At 39.6% G+C, this 20,140-nt stretch overlaps 1 protein-coding gene across 1 annotated transcript in view; it reads right to left on the bottom strand.

Annotated features, from left to right (window-relative positions):
* Window positions 1-20,140, bottom strand: part of LOC311044932 (uncharacterized protein) — a gene marked incomplete at its 3' end in the record, with an annotated part of 112,715 nt that overhangs the window by 7,769 nt on the left and 84,806 nt on the right. The window lies entirely within an intron of this gene.

Raw genomic sequence — 20,140 nt, 5'->3', positions numbered from 1 at the left:
GTTACACATATAGAAGATAGGTATGAACAGTGACTCTCTTTGTGTTGAAAGTTATTTAAAACTGGTTAATGGCCAGGAACCATGTGGTCACAGTTATAGCTACAGTATGCACCCTAACAATGCAATTTGCCCCATCCACTAATTTTAGGCAATTACTGGCAATTAGTAGGAAATATCACTACCTGTTGTTGCATTATACAACAGGTAGTCTAATGACTAAATGTATGTGTGCAGACGGCTGCTCTAGACCAGTGGTTCTCAACCTGTGGGTCCAAACATGATATTGTGGGGACTACTGCATCACAAGTAGTCTAGTCAAACATTGGCCAAATTGTCAAATGATATAAGAAACATAGATCTACAAAATAGCAGATCTACAAGCTCACAAACCTGTGAGCTTGTAGATCTGCTGTTTTCACAATATGTACCTGTGGAAGCGCATGCAGAGTGAATTTGCTACTGCTATGACTCTAATTTGGATGGCAGTATTGTCAAAGTATTTTCTCACCCTACTGAGAGATTATAAGAAGTATTTAGTGACTTACCGTGTTCTCTGTTTGCTCCGTAACAGAAGGAGAGATGCATAGGCTGTTCTCTGCACTGTCTTTATGAAGCCTGCACTGTCTTTATGAAGCCTGCACTGTCTTTATGAAGCCTGCACTGTCTTTATGAAGCCTGCACTGTCTTTATGAAGCCTTTTGATCCTCTGATCAGACAAGAAAACCACTCCCCTCATGGTCACACGTACTGTGTGTGTGTGTGTGTGTGTGTGTGTGTGTGTGTGTGTGTGTGTGTGTGTGTGTGTGTGTGTGTGTGTGTGTGTGTGTGTGTGTGTGTGTGTGTGTGTGTGTGTGTGTGTGTGTGTGTGTGTGTGTGTGTGTGTGTGTGTGTGTGTTTCAATGGTGGAAAAAGTACTCAAATGTGTTACTTATGTAAAAGTATCAATACTGCCGAAATGTTTATAGGGCTGAAGTGGTTAATGTATGTTTTGTAATATTAATAATAATCAAAATCTCCAAAGTATTAAACTAGTAACTAAAGTTTGCAAAATTCTACTTAAGTACAGTACTTAAAGGACGACTTCACCACTTTTCAACCTATCTTCATATAATAGGTCCTCACTAATGCTCATGATAAAATGTTTTAAAAAAAAATCTACTTGGTCTCTGTCTCATAGGAGGGCTGTGGACAGTCCAGAAACCCGTCTACCAGTGACATCATCGTTAGGCAGGATTTCTTTTTCCAAAAAGATTACATTTTTTTTATTCAGATCTTTATTAAGGCGAGAACAATGGGATCTATTATTGCATTGCAACTTTCCAGGAATACAAAGCCTGCAGTTTCTATTAGCTTGGATTCCCCATCGATGATGTCACTGGTAGATGGGTTTCTGAACTGTCTACAGCCCTCCTCTGAGACATAGACTGATTAGAAAAAAATTGTACCATTTTATCATGAGCATTAGTGAGGACCTATTATGAAGATATGTTGAAAAGTGGTGAAGTCGTCCTTTAAGTAAATGCACTTAGTTACTTTCCACAACCGTGTGTGTGTGTGTGTGTGTGTGTGTGTGTGTGTGTGTGTGTGTGTGTGTGTGTGTGTGTGTGTGTGTGTGTGCGTGCGTGCGTGCGTGCGTGCGTGCGTGCGTGCGTGCGTGCGTTCGTGTGTGTGTATGGGGGATGATTAAGGTAAAAAATAGATGAGATTTCCGCAAGTACGCATGCGTGAACGCCTACCATTTTATTACACAAGCGAGTGTGCGTGCGTGCGTGCGTGCGTGCGTGCGTGTGTGCGCTCATGTGCGTGTACACGAGAGCGCTTGTATTTTTATACTTATGAGGACCAAATATCCCCACAAGTATAGTAGAAAGACAGAGAGGACCATTTCCCTGGTCCACACAAGAAAAATGGTTGTGATTAAAACATATATTTAGAGGTTTACAATAAAATAAAATCAGGTTGGGGTTAGCGTTAGGATTAGGCATTTAGAGGTTAGGTTTAGGTGTTAGGTTAGAGTTTTCCCTATTTTATGCTTCTATGTATAGCTTTGAACTATACCGTAGTTTTTTTCACACAAAAAAGGCAATCTACAAGCTCACAACGTGTCAACGTGTTTTACCGATTCGGATCAAAAGTGACACCCAGGTTATAACACACGCACACCTAGGAACGCACGACCACATTTGTATTAAAAATGCTACTATTTTGCATTGCCACCCATCTTACAATGTGTTTTATTTATTCTTGTCTGATATACATATAAAGGGTTCAGTACTGTCTCCAGTCAACCATGAACTGTTTTACATGAGACATGGAGCTGGATACAAAAGTAAATTCTTAATCCTTATATACTATACATAAATTGGTCATAATGACCTGGTGGCTTCAATTTTCGTAATGAAAGGTTTTAGGATAAGTCCTTTTGCACACCTACAAACGGACAGGTGCGTCGGAGTATAGATGCTGAATATGGAAGGAAAAGGGAGAAGGGAGAGGGAGTCCTGCACACTGTCTTCACTTATAAAGAATAAGTAATGAAAGGTTTAACATGTCATATTCTTGATAATCCTCAGAAAACTGTTGAAATGTTAAAATTTGAGGAACTGTGGTGAGTGACATGGATTTCACAGCGGTTGTGTAAATAAGCAGCACACACATTGAACATTGAACCGGCTTCTGATGCTATCAATGCACTGAATGGGACATTATCCTGTGTAATCAGACGATTGAATGGTCTGAGTAGGTGAGATAAAGACCTACCCACGTGTAATCAGACTATTGATTGGTGAGATACTGACAACATGAATTACGATTCTGTGCCTATCGGTACTTAACTCGGACGGCGCTGAGTCGGCTCAAGTGAACGTCGCACCGTTCGGCACAGCAACTCGCTCGCTTTGGCTCGCTCGGTGGTGCCTCTCGTGGCTCCAGTTCGCTTGAGACGGCGTGCCTCAGACACGGTCCAAGACTATACTTTATACAAAACACCTCCGTCGGTAGGTCAGTATCTCTTGATCCAATCAATAGTCTGATTAAACGTGGGTAGGTCAGTATCTCACCTAGACCATTCATCCATCTGACTAAACTTGATAATGTCCCATTCAGAGCATTGACAGCATCAGAAACGGTGAACATTGAGGCAAAGAACATGATAAGGTTTCTCTTTAATTGGCCACTGAGACACAGAGCATTTAGTGGTCAATCTTCATTGGTACAGACACATAGTTGGAAAAAAGATGAAGTGATGTGTATATCCAACCCAAATTGGTTCATGTGCAGGGTAAACAACAACTACAACAATATAATGTGTGACATAACAGATATTATGTTAGCCCTGTGACTGCTAGTATCAGTATATGAGAGGGGTCACACCACATTGATGTGTTTCTCTGTGTACGAGAGAGCACCATATCATCACTGTTGGGTGGAAACCTTGTAGGTGCAAAACCAGAGCTGGAACCCTGAACAGGCCTGTTGGGCCAAAGGTCAGGGGGGCCCTCTAGGAAAATTGGTCGACTGAGACCCATTGTTCCAGAGCCTGATCCTGAATTTCAGAAGATGAACCAAAAAGACCCCTTGGCTTTTTTCAGTTCACTCTCAGTTAGAAAGGTGTAGTGATATTATGTGGTTTGTCAGGACCACACCATCGTTTTGAAGTTGTTGCTAACTGAGATTCAGTTACATTATTCATTTTCTCTGCAGAAGTCTTGTAAAATGCCGTGGGGTTTGTCGGAAAGTGTCTTTTCAAGTATAGCCTTTCTACACTGTGCAGCTTTGCTTATGAGAAAAATGCATTTCCAATTCGACTTGACAAAACCTAATTAATCGTATGTGTTTTGTGTCATGGTGACATTGATGTCTTGTCTCATTAGTTGTGCTGGAAAATCAGAAGTCAGAAGGCACTAAACAGGTAACACACCTGGAAGATCGATTTGCTGCCATGGTCATCCCTGTGTTAATTCGCGTGTCATTTGTAGGGTTCAGGGTTCACATTCAAACCAACAAATCTGAGTCTGTTTGGATGGTGGACGACACCACACAAACTCTGTTTTACTTGAGCCATAGAGATGGGAGGCAAAGGGAATTATTAAAAAGCTATCCTCTTCTACCCAAAATTTTAACCCGGTTTGCTGCAGTGCTGCAGTCGAGTCAGATTCTGTGTATATCTAGGTGAGACATGACACAATCTGAATGTCTCCATAGAAGAGCAGGGAAACAAAATACAACCTACCCAATTGCAACTACAATCAACGAACCGACAGGGAACTGACGCAAACACAGGACTTAAATAGACAGGGGATTAACAGGACGCAGGTGAACACAACAGACAATCAACATAGGATATAGGCTAACAGGCAACGAGCACAGGTGACTAGGTTTACAATAATCACAGGGAGGTGAGACAAGACAGGAAACAGTAAACAAGGCAGACAGGAAACACTACTACAAAACAAGAGTATGGAAAACCAAGGCAAAGGCAACAGAGATACAATACAAGAGTGCCGAACATAATGAACGTCCTAAACAGGCCTACAGAACAGCCCTTAGGAGTCCAACACCATATAAGGGCATACAAGGTCCAAATAATAAGATCACTGTCCACCGTCCGAGGAGCGGATCGTGACAATTTGTGCCAAATTTGGTGCTTGTATCACCAAGTGAAAGATTCTGATGGAATATTGATTTAAGCTGCTGCACTAAATGGATAGACAGGGGAGTTCACCACCAAATAATACTGATATGGACAATATTATACAGTATTGTCTGAGCTGGTTTCAATCTGTCTGAATGTTTTTTTTTTTTTTTTTTTTTTTGGGAAAGGTTTCAAACCAGTCCAACGACCATTTATTGTTCATCTAAAAATTAAATTAAAGTATTAAGTGCATGAGGTACTTATTTTGGACGCACACACACACACACACACTTATTTAAGCTGCCGCACTAAATGGATAGACAGGGGAGTTCACCACCAAATAATACTGATATGGACAATATTATACAGTATTGTCTGAGCTGGTTTCAATCTGTCTGAATGTTTTTTTTTTTTGTTTTTTTTTGGGAAAGGTTTCAAACCAGTCCAACGACCATTTATTGTTCATCTAAAAATTAAATTAAAGTATTAAGTGCATGAGGTACTTATTTTGGACGCACACACACACACACACACACACACACACACACACACACACACACACACACACACACACACACACACACACACACACACACACACACACACACACACACACACACACACACACACACACACACACACTACCTTCAACATAAGACTTCTGAATGGATGTGACATCACTGATAACATTTGATCAATTCAGGACCTTGTTATAGTGAAAAACATGAATATTTCACATTCAACCCAAACAAAAACTATGCTTCCTCTTAGTTTAGCAGACAATGCAGACATGGGGAAAAGAGGAAACATTATTGTGGATCTTGGACTTTATACTAAAAATAATGCTTTTATCTTCCAGTAGATGTCAGTCATGTGCAGCAAAAGGCAGAAAGGCTCCTCTCGACCAAAGCCTGAACCTCCTGACCTTCACTGCTACTCAGAGAAACAGTTTGACAAAATTATTTTTTTTCTATATAAATGATAGTATGACAACACACTATTAGTTACTAAATCAACAGAACTATACACTTTTTCCTTAGGACACTATTTAGTCATTAGTGTCCTTAGAAACACATGACAAGTACATGATTGCTGTATTTTTTTTTATACATCTATTTGCTCAATGTTTTGTACTTCCAAAACCTTACGCCCGCTCAGGATCACTCGTCTTTCATGAGACTGTTTACACCAGAAGTGTTTTAAATAGTAAGGTTTGAGTGAAAATGCAGTGTTTTGTATGTACTGAGGATATGACAGGATACAAGACACTTGGATTACTGTATGAGAGTTGTATGAGAGTTTATTAATTTAGTTTTGATATAGTTCTGCTGTTTAAAAAACTTTATGATATCCACAAAAACTCACCAGAGTACATATTAAGCTTTCACATAAACATGGTTATGAATACATATAGTTGAGAGAAAAGCATCATACAGTATTCCTGTAGTGAGGTGTAAAGCAGTCTATACAGTGAGTTCATACCAAACAAATCATATCAAAGGCTTTTTTTCTAGAGTGAAGGAGGCAGTGTGGGAAGAGCAATACATGACTGATGGTTTTTAAATTAGTGCTTATATGTTTTAGTTCTATTTAATTATATTTGTTGGCAAATTGAGTTTGATTCTAAGTGAGATTAGAGGGTTTTTAATCTGTTATGTGTTTCATACTTAATTTAGTGTTATTCATTGTCTTGTGTTTTGCGTTTGTCTTACACTGAGGGCCACTATGAAAATAAGTGTTTTATGTAACGCTTTTAAGTGGTATTTCTTTTATTACCCCATGCTGGGAAATCAAACAAACCACACAGGAAGACAGCTGAGGCATTGATGTAGGTAAAATAAGTATAACTTTTATTCAGCATTCACCAGGTCACATTGACAGTTAATGGATACAATTCATCTTGTCAGATTATATAAATACTATATATTTGAAGACATACTATATAGCGTTACAAAAGATTGATATTTGATGTTTGAGAATAACAGATAAAGCACATCACACATTATTGTTACACCTCTGATTTTGTGGATATTGATTTTCATTATCACTTAAAAGGACAAGCTGTCAAAATGGCATGTCATCTATTATAATTTTACAACTTTCAAAACGCAGATATAGATTGGAGATTTGAGGTAATGGAACTAATATTGGTTCACTTTTTTTTGTTTTATTCAACAAAAACAGAATAATCTAAATCTTGGTTGAATGCTCAGCACTAGGAGTTAAATACAATCACTTCACATGGGTTTTTCTTTTCTGTCTTGCGAAACTAAAGAAATAAATGTTGTCAGAATTGCTGTATTTCATGCCTCAGTTGGGAGGACCAAGGGTAGTATGGGGAGCATCCAGCATATATTATCAACAGTGTGCTGTATCCCTTCTGATACCCAGAACCAGAACAGATGGTCAGATGTTTTTAGAGAGAAGTGTTTCTCCTTTTTCTACCTTAGCCATGGTTAGCGCTTTTTGTTTCATTTTCTCCAGGGACCTAATGCGATCCATGTAGTCTGGTTTGCGTTCAGACTTCTCTCCCTCAATGAGCAGGTCAATGTACTCTGGAGTGGAAAGTGGATTGGGCTTCAGTGCAATAACTTTCAGTCTGTCTAAACATCTGCCTGACCTCTCCATTAGTTGGACCACCTGCATCTGCAGGTCTTCATACTCAGCTGTTAATTTAGAGACGATGTCTTGAACAGACATCTTACCCTTTTTGGCATCTTGATATTTCTCTTGTAGGTCTTTATATGTTCGCATTTCTGTAACTGTTTCGGTCCCCCAGTTGTACTTCTGATTAAAATGTTTACTCCAGTGGCATTTTTTTGGGCAAATTCTGCAGTTCCCATCTGGTCCCATTGCAGCACATGAGGCCTTATCTGCATCATTGTCAAATGCACAGGGATAATGGCATGTTTCGTTGCACTTCTGACAGTTGGTGTTGTATCCGTCTTTCTTTACTTGAACTGGCTTTTCGAAGGAGAACTCGTACTCAAAGTTCTCATTGGTAAGGATGTTTGCTTCATGCTTTTCAAGTATTTTACTTTCTTGTCTTATCCCTTCACTCTTGGCTAACCCAAGTACGACCCTCTTCTGCAAGCTTTCAACAGTGATTTCGAGTGTCTTACGTTCTTGGAGAACCTCGTTTGTTAAAGTCAAACTTTTTGTCTTAATTAGGTTCAAAGCATTGAAGAACCTTCCCATGCTTTTGTAACCCATGTCCCAAAACATTTTGTCAAAGGAATCATCATCATCATCATCTTCGTCAGCATGTGCACCAGATGAGTTAGCAAACAATGCAGAATTGTTGAATTTGAAACTAAGTGGCATTCCTTTGCTTGTTTTGGGACATGGGACCCCTGAGGCTTTGATTGCCTCCAGGACTGGTGGGGCCTTACCATCTGCAAATGTCACCAAAACCCTGATGTTGTCTTCTATATCTTTGCCAAAGATTGAGAGCACAGAATCAAATACATATCTCTGTGCCGGTGTTAGCCGTGCAAGAGCAGCCTGGGCAACAAAACAAACTGCATCAATGTCAGAGACACCACATTTGGCTGTGAAAAGTCTGTGTAGCTGCTCTGAGATCTCCTTGTCTCTATCTATTCCCCGAGTGTCACCAAAACCTGGTGTGTCAATGATGGTTAGTGAATAGTCAATCTGAAATCCCTCTTGGTGGTTAATTTTGTATGCAGTGACTAAAGATGTCTGACTCTCAGCTTGAGACTTTGTTTGACCCTCATCGACTAACACAAACCGAAATGAATCCTCCCATTTGACACCGAGGATGTAGTTGATCATCCCATTGATGAGGGTGGTCTTTCCTGCCCCAGTTGCTCCAAGAACCAATATGGTGCGATTAGGTTTAGCTGAATGTTTAGACTCTTTACCAACACTAAATCGCCTACATCCCTTTATTTCTATTTTTTCCTCTTCCATGGGAACGTTGCAAATAATGGGGGCTTCTTTATGACCTTCTAGCTTTTCTCTCGTATTTTTCATGTATTCTTGCAATTTCATTGGGCCACCCCCGAAGGCGTCTTTGATGCCATTTTTTATAAACCTCTCTGCTTTAGTTTTAAACTCATGCAGCATTTCCATTTTTACAGCAGTTTATGCTGTGTAATTAATTTAAATTTACAGTACAAAGATATTTTTACTACTGCTGAGATGTCTTGTCAAGTCTTGCTTTCAATAGTGTAAGATGATGTTGCTGTGAATCTTCTTTGTGTGTCTTTGGAGTTCTTGTTGGTCCAGCCTACAACACACAATAGATCTGTTCAAACTCTGGCTGTCTGTCAAACAACCAGTTTGTCTCTGCGATCAACAACATAATCAACAACATGTCTCAATCACAAAATCCACCGTCTAATCATATTTTTTAATATAAAGTTAAAAGTTTTATTTTAAAACACACAAATTCCTTTGTGTGTGGCTATTGGTTAACATTATTATAGGATACAATGAGAGGTTCTTGTTTAGTGATGGCCCCTTCCACTTTGTCAGTTTATATAATTTACGAAGCAAGAATATGATTGGAGTTGTCAAGATAAGTTTACGAATAATTATTACTTGAAAACATTCTGTTGAGTATGTTAAATGTTGTCAGAACAATGTAGGGAAAAGGAAGTGGCTGTAGCGCTAAACCAGAACCTCCAGTTTAGCCCACATAATCACCCACCTCCCCAAGAGACAAATCATCCATTAAACAAACAAACAAACAATCAACGGATGGTTTTCTGACATCAAACTCTGCATCAAACTAACATCAAACTTGTGATGGTGGAATAGTAGACAATGTAAATGCTGGGAGGATTTTGTTTTTTATAAAAAAAAATGGTCATAATGTACTGTAGATCTGTGAACAATGAACTTTGATTTAACTGATTAATTATGCATTTAGATAAGTGACAAGAACAGTGGTATATAACATACAACATACATTTGGGGCAGCAGTGGCCTAAAGGTAAGAGGAGCACACGTGTTACTGGAAGGTTCCTGATTTGATTCCCTGAATTGGCAGTTAACTGCTCCAGTGGAGCTGGTCAGTGACCAACAGTATAAGACTTTGGTTGTACTGGCCAGCTCCCAGGTTTTAATGTGTGTCTGTGGGTGCGGGGCATTGCTGAAAGGGAGAGGGTGGCATTACCGCATAGTGATCGTGATCATGAGGGTGGTGGTGGGGCTTCAGTGAATAGTACATGTACATGTAAATTCAGATGTTCACAGATAGTCTGTTTTCACTTTATAGTTTCAAAGAAGACAATGTGTTAGTGAATGACATCATACCTGTGCTGGCTGCTCTTAATTCAGTTGTTGCACTCTGGTGTCCCGGTAGGCCTATCAGGATATCAGCACTGAGGTCTTCAATTCTCCTAAAAAAAACAATGAGCTCATGTTACACATTATGCAAGATAAGTAGGAACAGTGACTCTCTTTGTGTTGAAAGTTATTTAATAGTGGTTAATGGACAGGAACAACGTGGTCACAGTTATAGCTACAGTGTGTACCTAACAATGCAATTTCCCCCATCCAATAAGTTTGGGGAATTACTGGCAAACAGTAAGAAATATCAAAATCCTGTTTAACGGTCATTGTCACATGACTTACAAGACCATTTCTAACTTGGTAAAACAAAAAAAAAACTGTGACTTTTGTAGCATTTATTTGAATTTGGCTATGCATTGTAACAGAGTATTTCTACATTGCAGTATTGATACTTCTACTTAAGTAGAACATGTGTGTACTTTGTCCACCACTGACCCAATGCAATTTGCCCCATCCATTAATTTTAGGCAATTACTGGCAAACAGTAGGAAATATCACTACCTGTTGCATTATACAACAGGCAGTTCCGACGAAGCAATCTGATTGGTTGAAATAGGCTATCTACCCATGCTCAAACGAGCATGACAGCACACCTAATCAACATATTAAAATCAGATAGGCTGATCAGACAGAGTCTCGCAATGCGAGTAACAACATAATCAGCAACATCTCAATCACAAAACCCACCGGCTAATCAAAATTTGAAATGTATTGTATTTAAATGTTGTGTTTGGTTAACATTATTATAAAGGATAACATGTTTAGTGATGGCCCCTTCTGCTTTGTCATTTCATACAACTTGCGAAGCAAGAATATGATTGGAGTTGACAGGATACGTTTACGAAATAAGTTTACAAAATAATTATCACTTGAACATATTCTGTTGAGTATGTTAAATGTTGTCAGAACAATGTAGGGAAAAGGAAGTGACATCAGAACCTCCAGTTTAGCCCACATAATCACCCACCTCCCCAAGAGACAAATCATCCATTAAAAAAAAAAAAAAAAAAAAAAAACAATTAACTGATGGTTACCGATATTGTCTCTGTCCTGCATCAAAGTTACTTCATGCTGGCATGATTTAGTTATTTTGTTTTTTGTCATATTTATAGATCTGCGAACAGTGGCCTTTGATTTAACAGATTATTTCTGTACTTAGATAAGCAACACGAACATTGGTATATCATTGCATAATGAATGACTCATTTGAACTGGTTTGAATCTGGTTGCTAGCAGGTAGCATCAGTGGAGTATAGCAATGATATCATAGGTTTGGTTGCAACATTATGGTGAATTCAGACCATCTATGAGATATCTAAGCAGTAAGCACTGTTGTTGTCATTATATGTTGTTCTAACTCTCATCATTATTAAATGTATCAGTTCTAGCAGTGAAAAACCTACAATTAAAATTACATTTGGGACAGCAGTGGCCTAAAGGTTAGAGGTGCACACTTGTTATTGGAAGGTTCCTGGTTCGATTCCCCGGAGCGGCAGGGTTTAATGGTTTTAATGTGCATCTGTCTGGGTGCATTACCACATAGTGATCACGTGGTCATGAGTGTGGGATGTGCCTCAGTGAATAGTGAATTTAAATGTCAATTCAGATGTTCCCAGATAAGTCTGTTATCACTTTATAGTTTCAAAGAAGACAATGTGTTAGTGAATGACATCATACCTGTGCTGGCTGCTCTTAGTTCAGTTGTTGCACTCTGGTGTCCGGTAGGCCTATCAGGATATCAGCACTGAGGTCTTCAAATCTCCTAAAAAAATGAGCACAACATGTTACACATATAGAAGATAGGTATGAACAGTGACTCTCTTTGTGTTGAAAGTTATTTAAAACTGGTTTATGGCCAGGAACCATGTGGTCACAGTTATAGATACAGTATGCACCCTAACAATGCAATTTGCCCCATCCACTAATTTTAGGCAATTACTGGCAATTAGTAGGAAATATCACTACCTGTTGTTGCATTATACAACAGGTAGTCTAATGACTAAATGTATGTGTGCAGACGGCTGCTCTAGACCAGTGGTTCTCAACCTGTGGGTCCAAACATGATATTGTGGGGACTACTGCATCACAAGTAGTCTAGTCAAACATTGGCCAAATTGTCAAATGATATAAGAAACATAGATCTACAAAATAGCAGATCTACAAGCTCACAAACCTGTGAGCTTGTAGATCTGCTATTTTCACAATATGTACCTGTGGAAGCGAGTCAAACAAAATGTAATGCCTCAACTCCTACATTCCAAGTGCTTGTAAGGGTGGGGGGTAGGGTTGGGTACCGAAATACGTTTCCGGTACGGAACCGATAAAGAAATGGTCGGTACCGGGTACCCAAAACAAATATGTAATTTCGGTTCTGCATATCGGTTCCTAGATGCGCTAAAAGCCGTTCAAACAAAGGCGTTTAGAAGTCCTACACAAACAGCACAATCTGAGCAAAAATCACAAATCCGGTAAAACACCTTTGTATGGAGATGTATACATCAGTAGCGTCTCCGTATGGAGGAGTAGAGCTGCTGCTTCTCTCCAGGCGCACTCAGCCCAGCCACATTACTCCCCGCATCGCCCCCCCCTCCCCTCACTTACCACTGTCTGAACTGAAGTAGTAAGGGAAGGAATTAGCCTGCCCTGCAAACTTTGTAACCAAGATTTGCTGTTGTCAACTTGAAAACTAGAATCCACATGTCAGAGGGTGTAATGTTAGTTGGAAAACCAGCGCTAGTTGATAAAGAAAAACATCACATGGATGCAACTGGGACGTATCATCAGTGTTGTAGCCTGGGGTCATAGGGTGTTTCGGGTCTCGCAACATACAACATACACCCTCGCCCAGGTGACCCAGCCAGGGTTGATCAAGCCCCGACTTACGTCCCAGTAGCACCCACGGTCAGTCCTATAGGGCAAGACAGGGCAGTCCGCTTCTCCGGAAGTACTCTGCCGGGACTCGGGGGAGGCTCTGGCACGTGGAGGGACTAGGCTCTGTGGTTGGCCTCCTGGCCGGGCTCCTCCTTCGTCTCACCAGGTCCAGGACCTGAGCGCTGTACCAGATCCTCTGCACCATCCCGATCCAAACATTTCCGTCTGGCGTGATGGTTCCTTGGGCCGATACCACAGGATTGGGCCGTCCAATGGTATTAGCCCCGCTTGCGGTACGGTGGAATGGCCCTCCTAAAGGCCTCACCGGGGGTTTGTTGGGCTTCTTCCTCACGGAAGACACAGCATGGGGCGCTAACCCATACTGCTCCCGGGATGCCGTCTACATTCCGGCTGTCAACAGTCTCTCCTGTGGTCACCAAACTAGTTAACCAACCAAACTAGTTAAGAACTCGCGAAGGGTAAAATAATTAACACCAGCTGTGAACGCTTCTGTTTGATTGATTGAGAGTGTGTGTGTGTGTGTGTGTGTGTGTGTGTGTGTGTGTGTGTGTGTGTGTGTGTGAGTGTGTGTGTGTGTGTGTGTGTCTTTCAAAAATGAAACTGAAAGTGACTACTTCAAAAGGAAGGAATGGCAGACCTAATATTATTAATGCATTTTGGCTGTGTGTGCAATGATGCAACTGCAGACATTATAATGCATTTTGCTAGGCTATTCAATATTTGTTTTAATTTCTTGAATATGGCAGGGTAATGTTTTGAGGCATAATTGTATTGTACTACACAATAGTAAATCATTAATTCTACACAATAAATAAATATGTTTTAAATAACTGATCTCAATATGGACCCATTATAGTTATGATAAGTTTTGCCATAATCATGTACTGTAGCTCTACAACAGAGGCACAGCCATGGAAGCAATGGTACAAAAAAAACTTTAATTTTTTTATATATATTTTTTTTTTTAATTAATAATTTCCGGGTATTCGGTTTCGGCCAAGAATTTTCCATTCGGTGCATCTCTATTAAATAAACATTTGACCTCTTATTTTTTTACCATTTTGGAACCGAAATATGGAATCGATAGGAACCGGATCCGATAAGCAGAACCGGAACCGGAACCGGACTCGTAAAAATCCTAATGATACCCATCCCTAGTGGGGGGTCCCCAGTTCAGATATGATTATTTTGGGGGGTCGCGGCCGGAAAAGGTTGAGAACCACTGCTCTATACAGCCTATGTGTCTCCTGTATGCTCATATCATTATCTAACATAAAAGTCAACGTGAAATCTATGGAGCCCCATACTTTGTGATATAGTGTTGCGATAAACAATTTTACTGTTATTAAGTTCTTTAGACCATAATACAATGTGCCATCTAATACATTATCAGCACTATTATCTCTCAGCTGCTTATCAAACCTGGGTAATATTAATATTTCATTTTCAGCATGATAGTCCAGGATATCTTCGTTTAAATCATATAAAGTAATGCTCAAGATTTTAGCACATCTCACACACAACTTACACAGATTACACCAAACTGATGCTTACGTTATCAATACATGCAGAGTGAATTTGCTACTGCTATGACTCTAATTTGGATGGTAGTATTGTCAAAGTATTTTCTCACCCTACTGAGAGATTATAAGAAGTATTTAGTGACTTACCGTGTTCTCTGTTTGCTCCGTAACAGAAGGAGAGATGCATAGGCTGTTCTCTGCACTGTCTTTATGAAGCCTGCACTGTCTTTATGACGCCTGCACTGTCTTTATGAAGCCTTTTGATCCTCTGATCAGACAAGAAAACCACTCCCCTCATGGTCACACGTACTGTGTGTGTGTGTGTGTGTGTGTGTGTGTGTGTGTGTGTGTGTGTGTGTGTGTGTGTGTGTGTGTGTGTGTGTGTGTGTGTGTGTGTGTGTGTGTGTGTGTGTGTGTGTGTGTGTGTGTGTGTGTGTGTGTGTGTGTGTTTGTTTCAGAGGTGGAAAAAGTACTCAAATTTGTTACTTATGTAAAAGTATCAATACTGCCGAAATGTTTATAGGGCTGAAGCGGTTAATGTATGTTTTGTAATAATGATAATACAAATCTCCAAAGTATTAACTAAAGTTTTCAAAATTCTACTTAAGTACAGTACTTAAGTAAATGTACTTAGTTACTTTCCACCACTGTGCGTGCGTGCGTGCGTGTGCGTGTCTGTGCTCACGTGCGTGCACACGAGAGCGCTTGTATTTCTATACTTATGAGGACCAAATACCCCCACAAGTATAGTAGAATTTGAGAAATAGACAGAGAGGACCATTTCCCTGGTCCACACAAAAAAAATGGTTGTGATTAAAACATATATTTAGAGGTTTACAATAAATAAAATCAGGTTGGGGTTAGCGTTAGGATTAGGCATTTAGAGGTTAGGTTTAGGTGTTAGGTTAGAGTTTTCCCTATTTTATGCTTGTATTTATAGCTTTGAACTATACCCATAGCCAATCTACAAGCTCACAACGTGTCAACGTGTTTTACCAATTCAGGTCAGGATCAAGAGTGACACCCAGGTTAACGCACGCACACCTACGCACGACCACATTTGTATTAAAAATGCTACTATTTTGCATTGCCACCCATCTTACAATGTGTTTTATTTATTCTTGTCTGATATACATATAAAGGGTTCAGTACTGTCTCCAGTCAACCATGAACTGTTTTACATGAGACATGGAGCTGGATACAAAAGTAAATTCTTAATCCTTATATACTATACATAAATTGGTCATAATGACCTGGTGGCTTCAATTTTCGTAATGAAAGGTTTTAGGATAAGTCCTTTTGCACACCTACAAACGGACAGGTGCGTCGGAGTATAGATGCTGAATATGGAAGGAAAAGGGAGAAGGGAGAGGGAGTCCTGCACACTGTCTTCACTTATAAAGAATAAGTAATGAAAGGTTTAACATGTCATATTCTTGATAATCCTCAGAAAACTGTTGAAATGTTAAAATTTGAGGAACTGTGGTGAGTGACATGGATTTCACAGCGGTTGTGTAAATAAGCAGCACACACATTGAACATTGAACCGGCTTCTGATGCTATCAATGCACTGAATGGGACATTATCCTGTGTAATCAGACGATTGAATGGTCTGAGTAGGTGAGATAAAGACCTACCCACGCGTAATCAGACTATTGATTGGTGAGATGCTGACAACATGAATTACGATTCTGTGCCTATCGGTACTTAACTCGGACGGCACTGAGTCGGCTCAAGTGAACGTCGCACCGTTCGGCACAGCAACTCGCTCGCTTTGGCTCGCTCGGTGGTGCCTCTCGTGGCTCCAGTTCGCTTGAGACGGCGTGCCTCAGACACGGTCCAAAACTATACTATACAAAACACCTCCGTCGGTAGGTCAGTATCTCTTGATCCAATCAATAGTCTGATTAAACGTGGGTAGGTCAGTATCTCACCTAGACCATTCATCCATCTGACTAAACTTGATAATGTCCCATTCAGAGCATTGACAGCATCAGAAACGGTGAACATTGAGGCAAAGAACATGATAAGGTTTCTCTTTAATTGGCCACTGAGACAAAGAGCATTTAGTGGTCAATCTTCATTGGTACAGACACATAGTTGGAAAAAAGATGAAGTGATGTGTATATCCAACCCAAATTGGTTCATGTGCAGGGTAAACAACAACTACAACAATATAATGGGTGACATAACAGATATTATGTTAGCCCTGTGACTGCTAGTATCAGTATATGAGAGGGGTCACACCACATTGATGTGTTTCTCTGTGTACGAGAGAGCACCATATCATCACTGTTGGGTGGAAACCTTGTAGGTGCAAAACCAGAGCTGGAACCCTGAACGGGCCTGTTGGGCCAAAGGTCAGGGCGGCCCTCTAGGAAAATTGGTCGACTGAGACCCATTGTTCCAGAGCCTGATCCTGAATTTCAGAAGATGAACCAAAAAGACCCCTTGGCTTTTTTCAGTTCACTCTCAGTTAGAAAGGTGTAGTGATATTATGTGGTTTGTGAGGACCACACCATCGTTTTGAAGTTGTTGCTAACTGAGATTCAGTTACATTATTCATTTTCTCTGCAGAAGTCTTGTAAAATGCCGTGGGGTTTGTCGGAAAGTGTCTTTTCAAGTATAGCCTTTCTACACTGTGCAGCTTTGCTTATGAGAAAAATGCATTTCCCATTCGACTTGACAAAACCTAATTAATCGTATGTGTTTTGTGTCATGGTGACATTGATGTCTTGTCTCATTAGTTGTGCTGGAAAATCAGAAGTCAGAAGGCACTAAACAGGTAACACACCTGGAAGATCGATTTGCTGCCATGGTCATCCCTGTGTTAATTCGCGTGTCATTTGTAGGGTTCAGGGTTCACATTCAAACCAACAAATCTGAGTCTGTTTGGATGGTGGACGACACCACACAAACTCTGTTTTACTTGAGCCATAGAGATGGGAGGCAAAGGGAATTATTAAAAAGCTATCCTCTTCTACCCAAAATTTTAACCCGGTTTGCTGCAGTGCTGCAGTCGAGTCAGATTCTGTGTATATCTAGGTGAGACATGACACAATCTGAATGTCTCCATAGAAGAGCAGGGAAACAAAATACAACCTACCCAATTGCAATTACAATCAACGAACCGACAGGGAACTGACGCAAACACAGGACTTAAATAGACAGGGGATTAACAGGACGCAGGTGAACACAACAGACAATCAACATAGGATAGGCTAACAGGCAACGAGCACAGGTGACTAGGTTTACAATAATCACAGGGAGGTGAGACAAGACAGGAAACAGTAAACAAGGCAGACAGGAAACACTACTACAAAACAAGAGTATGGAAAACCAAGGCAAAGGCAACAGAGATACAATACAAGAGTGCCGAACATAATGAACGTCCTAAACAGGCCTAAAGAACAGCCCTTAGGAGTCCAACACCATATAAGGGCATACAAGGTCCAAATAATAAGATCACTGTCCACCGTCCGAGGAGCGGATCGTGACAATTTGTGCCAAATTTGGTGCTTGTATCACCAAGTGAAAGATTCTGATGGAATATTGATTTAAGCTGCCGCACTAAATGGATAGACAGGGGAGTTCACCACCAAATAATACTGATATGGACAATATTATACAGTATTGTCTGAGCTGGTTTCAATCTGTCTGAATGTTTTTTTTTTTTTTTTTTTTTGGGGAAAGGTTTCAAACCAGTCCAACGACCATTTATTGTTCATCTAAAAATTAAATCAAAGTATTAAGTGCATGAGGTACTTATTTTGGACACACACACACACACACACACACACACACACACACACACACACACACACACACACACACACACACACACACACACACACACACACACACACACACACACACACACACACACACACACACACACACACACACACACACACACACACACACACACACACTACCTTCAACATAAGACACTTTGAGAGACTCACTTCTGAATGGATGTGACATCACTGATAACATTTGATCAATTCAGGACCTTGTTATAGTGAAAAACATGAATATTTCACATTCAACCCAAACAAAAACTATGCTTCCTCTTAGTTTAGCAGACAATGCAGACATGGGGAAAAGAGGAAACATTATTGTGGATCTTGGACTTTATACGTAAAAAATAATGCTTTTATCTTCCAGTAGATGTCAGTCATGTGCAGCAGAAGGCAGAAAGGCTCCTCTCGACCAAAGCCTGAACCTCCTGACCTCACTCTGCTGCTCAGAGAAACAGTTTGACAAAATTACAATTTTTTCTATATAAATGATAGTATGACAACACACTATTAGTTACTAAATCAACAGAACTATACACTTTTTCCTTAGGACACTATTTAGTCATTTTAGTGTCCTTAGACACATTCAATGATAGGTGGTGTTCTACTGAACAAGAAAGGTGTTAGTGCCTGCAGCTGTCACCTTTTTAAGTACATGATTGCTGTATTTTTTTAATACATTTATTTACTCAATGTTTTGTACTTCCAAAACCTTACGCCCGCTCAGGATCACTCGTCTTTCATGCATGAGACTGTTTACACCAGAAGTGTTTTAAATAGTAAGGTTTGAGTGAAAATGAAGTGTTTTGTATGTAATGAGGATATGATAGAATACAAGACACTTGGATTACTGTATGAGAGTTGTGTGAGAGTTTATTAATTTAGTTTTGATATAGTTCTGCTGTTTGCAAGTAGTTCAAAATAATAATTTTGAAACATGCTAGATGCATCTCCCAGGACACACATTGGTCCAACACAAATGAAACAAGTAGGTCTACTGCTAACTGCCTGTAGAAATCAGAATGAAACAGCTGAAACTTTATGATATCCACAAAAACTCCCCAGAGTACATATTAAGCTTTCACATAAACATGGTTATGAATACATATAGTTGAGAGAAAAGCATCATACAGTATTCCTGTAGTGAGGTGTAAAGCAGTTAGAATTCCTTTTTTCTATACAGTGAGTTCATACCAAACAAATCATATCAAAGGCTTTTTTCTAGAGTGAAGGAGGCAGTGTGGGAAGAGCAATACATGACTGATGGTTTTTAATTTAATGTCTTAGTTCTATTTAATTATATTTGTTGGCAAATTGAGTTTGATTCTAAGTGAGATTAGAGGGTTTTTAATCTGTTATGTGTTTCATATTTAATTTAGTGTTATTTATTGTCTTGTGTTTTGTGTTTGTCTTACACTGAGGGCCACTATGAAAATAAGTGTTTTATGTAATGCTTTTAAGTGGTATCATCTGGATTCTTTTTATCACCCCATGCTGGGAAATCAAACAAACCACACAGGAAGACAGCTGAGGCATTGATGCAGGTAAAATAAGTAAAACTTTTATTCAGCATTCACCAGGTCACATTGACAGTTAATGGATACAATTCTTCTTGTCAGATTATATAAATACTATATATTTGAAGACATACTATGTAGTGTTACAAAATATTGATATTTGATGTTTGAGAATTATTTTTCTGAACAGATAAAGCACATCACACATTATTGTTACACCTCTGATTTTGTGGATATTGATTTTCATTATCACTTAAAAGGACAAGCTGTCAAAATAGCATGTAATCTATTACAAATGTACAACTTTCAGAACGCAGATATAGATTGTAGATTTGAGGTAATGGAACTAATATTGGTCAACTGCTTTTTGTTTTATTCGACAAAAACAGAATAATCTAAATCTTGGTTGAATGCTCAGCACATCATACTAGGAATTCAATACAATCACTTCAC

This window comes from Gymnoscopelus microlampas, assembly GCF_963454915.1.
Source record: "Gymnoscopelus microlampas genome assembly, chromosome: 5".
Lineage (NCBI taxonomy): Eukaryota > Metazoa > Chordata > Actinopteri > Myctophiformes > Myctophidae > Gymnoscopelus > Gymnoscopelus microlampas.
This window is presented reverse-complemented; position numbering and strand designations above follow the sequence as displayed.